The sequence below is a fragment of the Mesoplodon mirus genome (assembly GCF_964341445.2).
Source record: "Mesoplodon mirus genome assembly, chromosome: 15".
Taxonomy (NCBI): domain Eukaryota; kingdom Metazoa; phylum Chordata; class Mammalia; order Artiodactyla; family Ziphiidae; genus Mesoplodon; species Mesoplodon mirus.
The window spans coordinates 87,042,000-87,052,045 of NC_138991.1; positions in this window are offsets into that span (position 1 = coordinate 87,042,000).

Sequence of the window (10,046 nt, forward strand, 5' to 3'; positions counted from 1 at the left end):
GTTCCGTGCCTGTGACACCCACTCACGTCATGTGAATCTGCCTCGTGTTCTGCTTTGCTGGTGTGCACTATTCCATCGTGGGGATAAACGGCAGCCCCGTGGATGGACAAGTGGGCAGTTTCCAGCTCTGGGCTCTCAGAGTAAAGCAGGTGTGACTCACACTTGTCTGGGTAGATGTGTGTGCTCAGGTCCTGCTCACACTGGGGATGTGATCGTTTAGCTTTAATAGAAATTGCTGAGTTGTCATCCAGAGTGATGGTATCAACTTGCACCCTTACCAGCAACGTATGGGAATCTTCATATATCACTTTTATATGAAGTAATATATAAATATAAGATATTTATAAAATATAAAATATAAAAAATATATAAATATACTTTTACATATTTTTAATTTTTAAAATTAAATATCCTCTTATTAAGAAATTCCAGCTTCAAATGCCTTCACTGGTCATTTTTAGCAATATATTCAAGAAACAAATAATCCACTCAACTCTTCCAGGCACAGCAAAGAAGGAAATACTCTCGACTCATTTTAAGAAGCTAATAGACCCTTGAAAACAAAACTTGTGAAGAGCGGTCCAAGAAAGGAAAATTATAGGCCCTAAAAAATCAACGAATCTTTACAACGTAGAAAAGGGATACTACGTTATGACCAAGTTGTATTTATCCCAGAAATAAAATAGTGGTTTAATTTCTACAAAATCAATTAATATAATCATCCATCTCAACAGATTTAAGGGGAAGATCACATCAACAGATGAAAAATGTTTGATAAAATTCAATATCCATTCATGAAAAAATGCTTCCATTAAGAATAGAGGAAAAAAAAAGAATAGAGGAAACTTCCTTAATCTTAATTGTATGCATAAGAAACCCCATAGCTTTCACTCTGAACTGGGAAAAAGGAGGAATTTCCCTGCCACCAGTTTCACTCAGCATCATTCCAGAGGCCTCACCAAAGGTCCACAAGCAGAGTAGAACACTTTCACTGTCCACAGAGGACATGATCATGTATGGAGAAAGGGCTGAAAACACGGAGATAAACTGGCAAAATTAACAGGAGACCCAGGAAGTTTGCTACATTCAAAATCAACACGTAAAACTTAGCTGCTTCTCTATAGGCCAGTGACAAACTGAGATTTAGAAAATTTATCATTTACAAAGGCATAAAAGTATGAAATGCATAAGAAAAACAAAAGATGTGTAAGATTCTTATAGAAGAAATTGATCTAGAAAAATTGAGAGACACACAAGACCCAAGTAATTAGAGCAATGAAATGCTGTAGTCTTGAACTTGAGAGTCAGTTCTCCCCAAAAGGAATCCGTGGATTTGTATAATCCCAGCCTAAATTTCTTTTTTTATTTTTGGTGGCTCATTGCAAATTGATTCAAAAATTTATGTTGAGGTGCAGAGAGCTGAGAATAGTTAAGCTGCTCTGAAGGACAAGGGACAGACTGGCTTTGATATCGAGGCGATTATAGCTTTCATCTTCACGACCTGGTGCACTGATGAGGGAACAGACCAGACCAGTGGAACAGACCAGCGAGCTCAGAAACAAGCCACGCACATGGTATTGACACCCAACAGAGGAGGTCGACTTCCGGTTCTGGTTTTGCATTCACGGAGCTGGGAAATCACCACCCCGTCCTCACAGCAAGGAAGAAGCTGAACAGACTGAAAATCAACAACTCTTCTCGGATCTATGGTAGGGGGGGTCACTGCGCAAACCCTGCCCCCAAGTTTGCAGAGACCAATGGGCGTTGAACACAGAGATAAACAGTGAGTTAAGTGGGAGATGAGGATCTACTTCACACTAAAAAAATGACCCAGGTAGACAAATCCTTAAATGTAACACAAAACTAGAGCATTTTAGAGAATATAGAGGGACATCTTTGTAACTTTGGGCTGTGGATGGACCTCTTATACAATTTACAAGATAATAGCCATAAAGGCAAAGACTGATCAATTCCAATACATCAAAATTAAGAAATTCTGATTCATTAAAAGGCCCCATAAAAGGAGTGAAGAGACAAACCACAGAGTGGGAGGAGATTTGCGTACGTTCAACCAAAAAAGGAGGGCCGGGAATATGGAAAACCAAACTCTAATAGGAGTCAGTAGGACAAAGCGCCTGACTTAACACCGGGCAAGTGGTTCAGCAAAGAGGAACCCAGATACGATCAGACCTCATTAGTAATCAGGAAAAGCGGGTTACGATCACAATACAAGATCGTTACTCACCCGGCAGCTTGGCAAAAGTTCTAAAAACACCAGACAAGCGGCTGGTGAGGGCGCGGGAACACTCACGCCCCGCTGGGTTGGTGGTCACTTGGCACCAGCATTTTGGAAAAGCCCAGTGAGCACACCCCAGACGGGCGCCTCCACCCTGTCATCAGCCCTGGAGAAATTCCCGTGTGGAGGACTTGGGGATTTTGTGGGAATGTCCATGGCAGTATTATTTATAAAGCAAAAAACCTGGAAACAACCCAGATGTAACACTCAGAGCAGCGTGAACAACGCGTGGGGTGTTTGCTCAGTGGAGCCCGTCGCTGCCCCAGACTCCGGCAGGAAGGACTCCGTCCAGGGAGAAGCGGGTCCCAGGACGTGGAAGCAAGAGTTTGCTGACTAGAAATTAAGAAACGGGCAAAGCTAACTAAGTCATGATAAAACTACATAGAAAAGCAAGCCAGTCACCGTCACGAAATCCAGGGCAGGACGTGAAAGGGGAGAGAGGCTTGTCCTGTGTCTTCACCTGGGGGGGCAAATGTGGGTTTCCCACCAATATGCTTGTGCAAACAACACACTTGGGGTCTGATTCATTCATTCAGTCTGCCGTGGGCACGATTCATTTCATGAGCTTTGGAAAACTAAACTTTGACGGAAAGGAACTGATTCTGCTTCAGGCTGGGCTCAGACTGCCACCCCCTCTCCCCCAAGCCCACCCGGGCCCCGCACACCTGCTTCCTCCCACCAGGAGGTCAGGTGTCCAGCATCTTCCCTCCTCCCTGAGGTTTTCCTAGTGATCTCAGCTGCCACCCACCCCAGATCCCATTAGCAAGTGGTTAGGGTCCAAGTAAACAGGCAGGCAGAGGGGCCGGGGAGCCCGCTGGGCCCTGCAGGGTAGGCAGACCCTCCAGGAAGTGGCCTGGCCCGCGTGCCTTCCCAGGGGGTGAAGGTGATGGCGATGGGATGATGAAGGTCACGGTGCTGATGAAGGTGATGGTGGTGATGGCGGTGGTGGCCTGAGCCATCTCCTTGGACCCTCCTACAAGTCACTAAGGTGAGCACTATGTGGCCTCCACTGTCCAGAGGAGGTGATGTGGGACTTGCCCAAGGCCATCCTGCTCGAGTGACGGGACAGGTACCTGGCCCCAGGCCTCCGTCTCCATCACCCAGGCTGTCCATTCTTCGGGGCTCTGGTGAGCCTGGGAGACAGTGCAGGATTTGGCCATGGAGATGCACACCCTTGGAGACTGACTGTGGCCTTGCCCTCCCTCTTGGAGTCCACTCCCTGGCAACTTGCATCGGAAAGAATGTTCGGGAGCTTGTCAGCATCTGGTGCTTGTCCCGAGGGCTTTCCCTGTGGGCACTGTGCCCGCCCCCCCCGGGTGAGTCTCCAATCATGAGCAGCTGGACCATCACCAGATGCCCCGGATCCCTCCCTGTCCCCGTTTGCCCTTGTGCAATTTGGAATCGCCCAGACTCCTCAGAAACTAGGGCCCGTGGCCAGCTGCAGCACAGAGAACAGAGCAGGGGGCAGAGGCAGAGAGTGACCCTACCTGAGCTCCTCCTTTGCCGGGCCGGGAGCTGGGAACACTGGCCTGGAGGCCGTCTCTGTTGGGTGGGGTGACAGAGCCCTGGTCCTGGGACCCACTTCTCCTTCCTCTTTCCACCTTTCAGAGTCTCCTGTGTGGCCTGGAATGGATGTCCCCCCCAACCTGGGCCCTGCTGTCCTGGGGCATCCCTCTAAGTGTCCCAGGCCCTAGTTGCGCTTCATCTCAGGGACTGTTGCTAAGCCCAGGTCTGCAGAGGTGCGGCCAGGCACCTCAGGACCATGTCCACATGCCCCAGAGGGTGAGAAGATGCTTTTGCCCCCAAGCAGCAGGGCCTCAGCCACACAGGAGGCAGATGAGGGGTGCCCCTTGGGCCTGGTTCCTTGATTCTTTGCTGATGGATTTAGAATCTTAGTCTCTGCACTTGGGAAGGGCTGAGGGGTTGAGGTAGCAGAGCTAAAGCAGCAGAAATCCTCCCTCCAGGCCGGGAGGGCATCCAGGAGCCCCTCGGAGTGGCTGCGTGGACCCGGATCACCGAGCATGCGCAAGCTGACTCCAGGAGGCCTCAGCCTTGGTCCACAGGTCCTAGACCCACGGAGGGGTCCCACCGAGGCCGCTGAGCCATCTGCAAGCAAATAAGGGGGAGACAGAGGGAGGGAGGCACCTGCCCACAATTAATCACTGTGGTGGTTAATTCAGGTTAAGTTGAATGGGGAGCCCAGAATTTCTCCCGATGTGGCCACAGCAGGGAGAGGAAAGTGGTTTTCTCAAGCCCAGCAAGAGAGCTGTGGATGCAGGAGCCTCCCTTGCTGGAGCCCCGGCGTTGGGGGGCGGTCTCCACGGGGCTCCACATCCTGCCCTCCTGCAGGGGGCTGGCTCGGACCCCGACCCGAGCTCCTGGAGATGAGGCACCCTGGCCTCCGTCTGGGGAAACGACTCCTGGGCCCCAGGCCATCGTGCGGGGCTGAGAGTCCAGGAGGAATCAGGACCCCCGGCCTGGTCGGGCGCAGGGGAGGAGACGAGGCGCACGGGCCTGGCCCAGCCTGGCCGGGCGGGGGCTGCTGCGCTGTCTTGGTCACCGAAGCGCCCGTCGGAGGCCTTTGGTTAAACCCTTTTTCGTTCAATTCCAGAGTGAGTTTGCCACCGGGAGGGATACAGCTGCCCTTGAAGTTTCTACAGTTTTCAAAGCTGCTGCGTGTGATGAGGTCCAGAGGCCCTGACCGCCCAGCGGCGGGGGAGCCTGGGCTCCAGCAGGGAAATGGCCTCCCGGCCTTATGTGGGGTCAAGGGCAAGGGGCCACCTGAACCCAACAGCACCCGGGGTGAGGTCTCCTGCGGTCGTCGTCCACCACCAGAGCCCTCCCTGACCCTTGCAGCCCCCCTCCCTCAGGGGTGAGAAGCGTCAGCGTCCGGGTCCTGAGCCCCTCCAGCGCCCCGAAACCCTGACGGCACAATGTCAGAGTCGTCTGCAGGCAATGCAGCCGTCACCTTGCCTGTGGCATTTGACATGGAAAATGAGCTGACCTGTCACGCGAGGCTGGGGCCTCCGGGACCTCTCTCGGCCACCGCTTCCCGCCCCACCACTGCCCCCTCTGCCCCCAGCCCCCCTCTGCCCCCAGCCCCCCTCTGCCCCCAGCACCCCCTCTGCCCCCAGCCCACCTCTGCCCCCAGCACCCCTCTGCCCCCAGCCCCCCCTCTGCCCCCAGCCCCCCTCTGCCCCCAGCCCCCCTCTGCTCCCAGCCCCCTCTCTGCCCCCTGACCCCTCTGCCCCCAGCCCCCCTCTGCCCCCTGACCCCCCTCTGCCCCCAGCCCCCCTCTGCCCCCAGCCCCCCTCTGCCCCCAGCCCCTCTCTGCCCCCAGCCCCCCTCTGCCCCCAGCCCCTCTCTGCCCCCAGCCCCCCTCAGCCCCCTGCCCCCCTCTGCCCCCAGCCCCCCTCTGCCCCCAGCCCCCCTCTGCCCCCTGCCCCCCTCTGCCCCAGCCCCCCTCTGCCCCCAGCCCCCCCTGCCCCCAGCCCCCCTCTGCCCCCAGCCCCCCCCGCCCCCAGCCCCCCTCTGCCTCCTGCACACACACCTCCACCGTCCTCCCTCTTTCTCAGTAACACACTATTTGCAATTTTCTCAGGGATAAGGTGAAAAAAGAAAACGAGATAAAATGACAAGCAAAACCCCCAGAGACTATCACTTATATAATTAAGTCAGAGTGGTAGAAATTGTCCACACAAAATAAAATCCATACAAACTAAACCACCCATGGTAAATTTTGCTTTGGACTCTAAGTTGAGAGTGCACTGTGCAAAATTTGACCCAGAAAAAGTGGACATTGTCTGAGAAGCTGGGAAGTGGGCACGTGAGGGTCTCCTCATCCCCAGTGACCCCAGATGAGAAGCTCTAGTCATGAAAACTGATACGAGGGCTTCCCTGGTGGCGCAGTGGTTGAGAGTCCGCCTGCCGATGCAGGGGACACAGGTTCGTGCCCCGGTCCGGGAAGATCCCACATGCCGCGGAGTGGCTGGGCCCGTGAGCCATGGCTGCTGAGCCTGCGCATCCAGAGCCTGTGCTCTGCAATGGGAGAGGCCACAACAGTGAGAGACCCGTGTACCACAAAACAAACAAACGAACAAAACAAAAAACAAAAAACGATACAGGGGCTTCCCTGGTGGCGCAGTGGTTGAGAGTCCGCCTGCCAATGCAGGGGACACTGGTTCGTGCCCCGGTCTGGGAGGATCCCACATGCCGCGGAGCGGCTGGGCCCGTGAGCCATGGCCGCTGAGCCTGCGCGTCCGGAGCCTATGCTCCGCAATGGGAGAGGCCACAACAGTGGGAGGCCCACGTACCACAAAAAACGATACGAACAATTAACAATGAATAAATCATATTTTTTGGTTAAATTGAAATGGAAGAGAAATGAGTTCTATGTTTAGAATTTCAGTGAAATGAAAAAAAGTTAATTGGAAACTGCTTGATTTCAAGGTTAGACGATTGACAAGGATTAATTATAGTGGTTTAATAGGGTTTGCCCTGGAAAAGTGGTTTTTCGTTGAACATTAATCCAGGAAGGCAAGATTACAGAAACATATTTTGTGTTCAAATGTCATTGGGGTCTGCACGGCTTCAGTCTCTGCATGCACACACCACACACGCGCACACGGTACACTCTCACGGTGCAGACACACGCACACAGCTGTGCACAGGCCCTGTCCAGGGCGGGCGCAGCCCTCCCTCTCTCACTGGACGTGTTCTCTCCTTCACAGGAAGAGCCAAGCCTTGGGGTCGGGACCTGCTGAGCCCGGGCTGCCCTCCCTGCTCTGACCTCTGGCCTTATGTGGGTTGGATGAGCCCTGAGTCCTGGTCACTGTTCCGACCTCCCCTCTGTGCGAGCCTGGTGAGCCACTGTTTCCTATGAATCTGTCCCTCCCATCAAGAATTACCATTTCATTGGCATAAAATATAACCATATCATTATTATATAATATAAAGATGTAAGTAATTAGCATAAGGTGTGAAATGATACCTGTGAGGTACCTGGTACCTGGCATGAGGCACCTGCCTGGTGGCCCGGGGGGGAGATTCTGACCCAGGCCCCCTGTTGGATGCCCACCCCCTGGCCACTCAGAGGCCCTCTCCTCAGGGCCTCTGGGCCGCCCGCTCCCATCTGCCCGAGGAGGTCACCCTCTGCGGGGGCCTGTCTTGCTCCTGGGCAACTTTGGCTGTTTCCCTGCTTTCCCAGGGAAGGACCCAGGCCAGCCCCTCTCTGACAGCTTGGCTTCTTCTGGCCCAGACTGGACAGTTTGGACCCCAAGGTCAGACCCCAAGGTCAGCGCATGGCAGCTGGCGGGCTTCACTCAGTTCTGCCTTCCACCTGCTTTGTGCCCTTTGCTGGGGGCTGGTGGTGACCTGGGGTCCCGTTGGGTGCGTGTCTCCTGCTCTCAGCCAGTCTAGTGCCGTCAGTGGAGGAGCTGGGGAAGCTTCACCCAGGGGTGGGGTCAACGTCTTCCTCCCCCTCCACACGTACCCCGTGATAATGATGAGGCTCAGCTGGGGCATGGGGGCCCTCTTCCCATAGCTCTGCCACCATCCGGCGAGGGCCCACGGACCTGTGTCACTGCCTACCAGCTGTGTGGTCGTGTGAGCAACTGTGTCTGTCCGAGACCGGAGCCTCCAGAGGGCAGGGAGGGGTCTGTCCAGGCCTCTGGCCCGGGCCTGGCGCCGGTGTTACCCTGACAGGTGACACCGTGAAGCCTTGGCCTGGTCTGGGAGTGGGTCCACCTGCTCTGAGTCCACCAGGAATGATTAACTCCCCGCCCCCGAGCTCTTTGCTTCCCCGGGTCTGGGGGTGCTGGGGGGCGCGGCCCCGGCGAACCCTTTCTTGTGTCTCCCAGGCTGCTCTGGTTTCAGCCTCTATTTGTTCTGACATTACGTGGGGTTTATCTCTCCTCTTAGAGTGTCAGTAAAACCCCGGACGCTGCTGGGCAGTCTCCCTGAGGTTCTGGCCTCTGGGGCCGGTTGGGGAGGCACAGCACCCTGCACGGAGAGGACGGCCCTCCTCGGAAGCTCCAGAGAGCCTGAGGGTCTCCCCCAGGGCATCGGGGACAGCTCTGTTGTTTTGTTTGAGGGCGCAGGTGCCTGACGAGAGCACGGGAGCCTCCACCTCGGGGTTTCCAAAGCTGCAGCGGGCGACCCCCCCAAATTCGTGTCCACCTGGCCCCAAACTTGTCCTCACGACACAGCCCGGCTCTGGTGGTCCAGGGCCCTCTCTAGCAGAGCTGGAACTTGCCAGTGGACCTGATTTATACGGTACTTACTACCTGGGCGTTGGACTGCAAAGTTGCTTTTTTCTAAAAAGAATGTTCTGGAAAGAGCTTCTGCACCCTTCTTCCTGGGGTGAGCCTCTGAGTGTGAGCGATGAGGTTTGGGGGGAGCAGATAAATGCAAAGCCCCAGACCGAAGGGACACACTCTCTCTTCCCACCTGTTCTGGGCCCTAGACAGACCCCACCATTCCCACTCCTGGACCTCGTCTCTGAACCCAGCTCTGCCCCATGTCTGGGGACCCAGAGGCCCCGCCTGTCAGCTGACCAGGCCCCGAGGAGGGTAAACTCCCAAACCAACGAGACTGGGGCCACCACCCAGGGCCCCTAGCCTGGAGTAGAGAGGGCCCGAAACGGGCAGGTGTCATCGGAAGTCTGATTAGATTCTCTGCGGAGATGGAAACGTAAATATTGATAGAAGTCAGAAGACTTAAGTGCTCTCTGCCATGAGATGTGATGTCACCTCCAGCACCTGTTTCTGGAGGAGCTGCGTGAACGCGGGTGTGTCCACACTGGCGCTGCCAAGGGGAGCGAGAGGTGTAATCGCCTGGTGGCAGGGGGGCAGGGATAAGGACAAAGCCAGGGCCTGGGGTGTGTGCAGAGCTGGGTCCTGGCCTGCAGGACTCACCAAGCCCAGCTGGCCTGGCCGGCCAACGCAGGCCCAAACAGGGCTGCTCTGGGCCTCCTGGAACTTATCTTGAGTCAATAGAAGGCCGGGTGGTTCTGGAGGCTATTGACGAGGCCGGAGACAAGGGCGGCATTCAGGCCCCAGCCTGCTTCCAATGAGCTCAGCTGCTTCACAGCTGGGGCCAGGGATGGGCTCGCCCCCCGCCTGCCAGGGCTGTTTTCCCCGCTGGTCAAGGCGGGCCGGGGCCAGGGACAGGGTGCCGGGCACCGGGGGAGCTCTCAGCCGAGAAATGACCAGAGCAGGTGCTGAGAGGGGAGCAGTCGGGGGCGGGGGAGCTGCCCGCCACAGCTGCAGGTGACCCGTGCTCCCTGCAGGACACTGGTTCTGTTGGCAGCAACAGGCTTCTAGAAAGAAACGCTTGCTGGTCAAGGGAAGACATCAGAGTCATTGCGAACAGTAGGGAACCAGACACCAACCCTCGATGTTTCTGGAGCCAGAGGGCCCGGTGCTGCGGGCTCACGCCTGCGTGGGTCTGTGGGAGGGCTGTTTGGGACCGGGGAAACGGCCAGGACAAGTTGTCCATTTGTCTGGCCATCGGGGCCAGTGCCTCTCAGACTTCGACATGCCTGGGGTTGCCGGAGGGTCTTGATAAACACCGCTTCTGATGAGGGAGGCCTGGGCGGAGCTGGGGATCCTGCCCTCCCCACAGCCTCCTGCGATGCTGAGCAGCCCGGCTGATGAAGACCATGGTGGGGATCATTTCTGGAGACACAATCTCTATGTTAAGGGGTGTTCGGTTCCCTCTGAGGTGTCCAGGATGTCAGGAGTCACCGCTG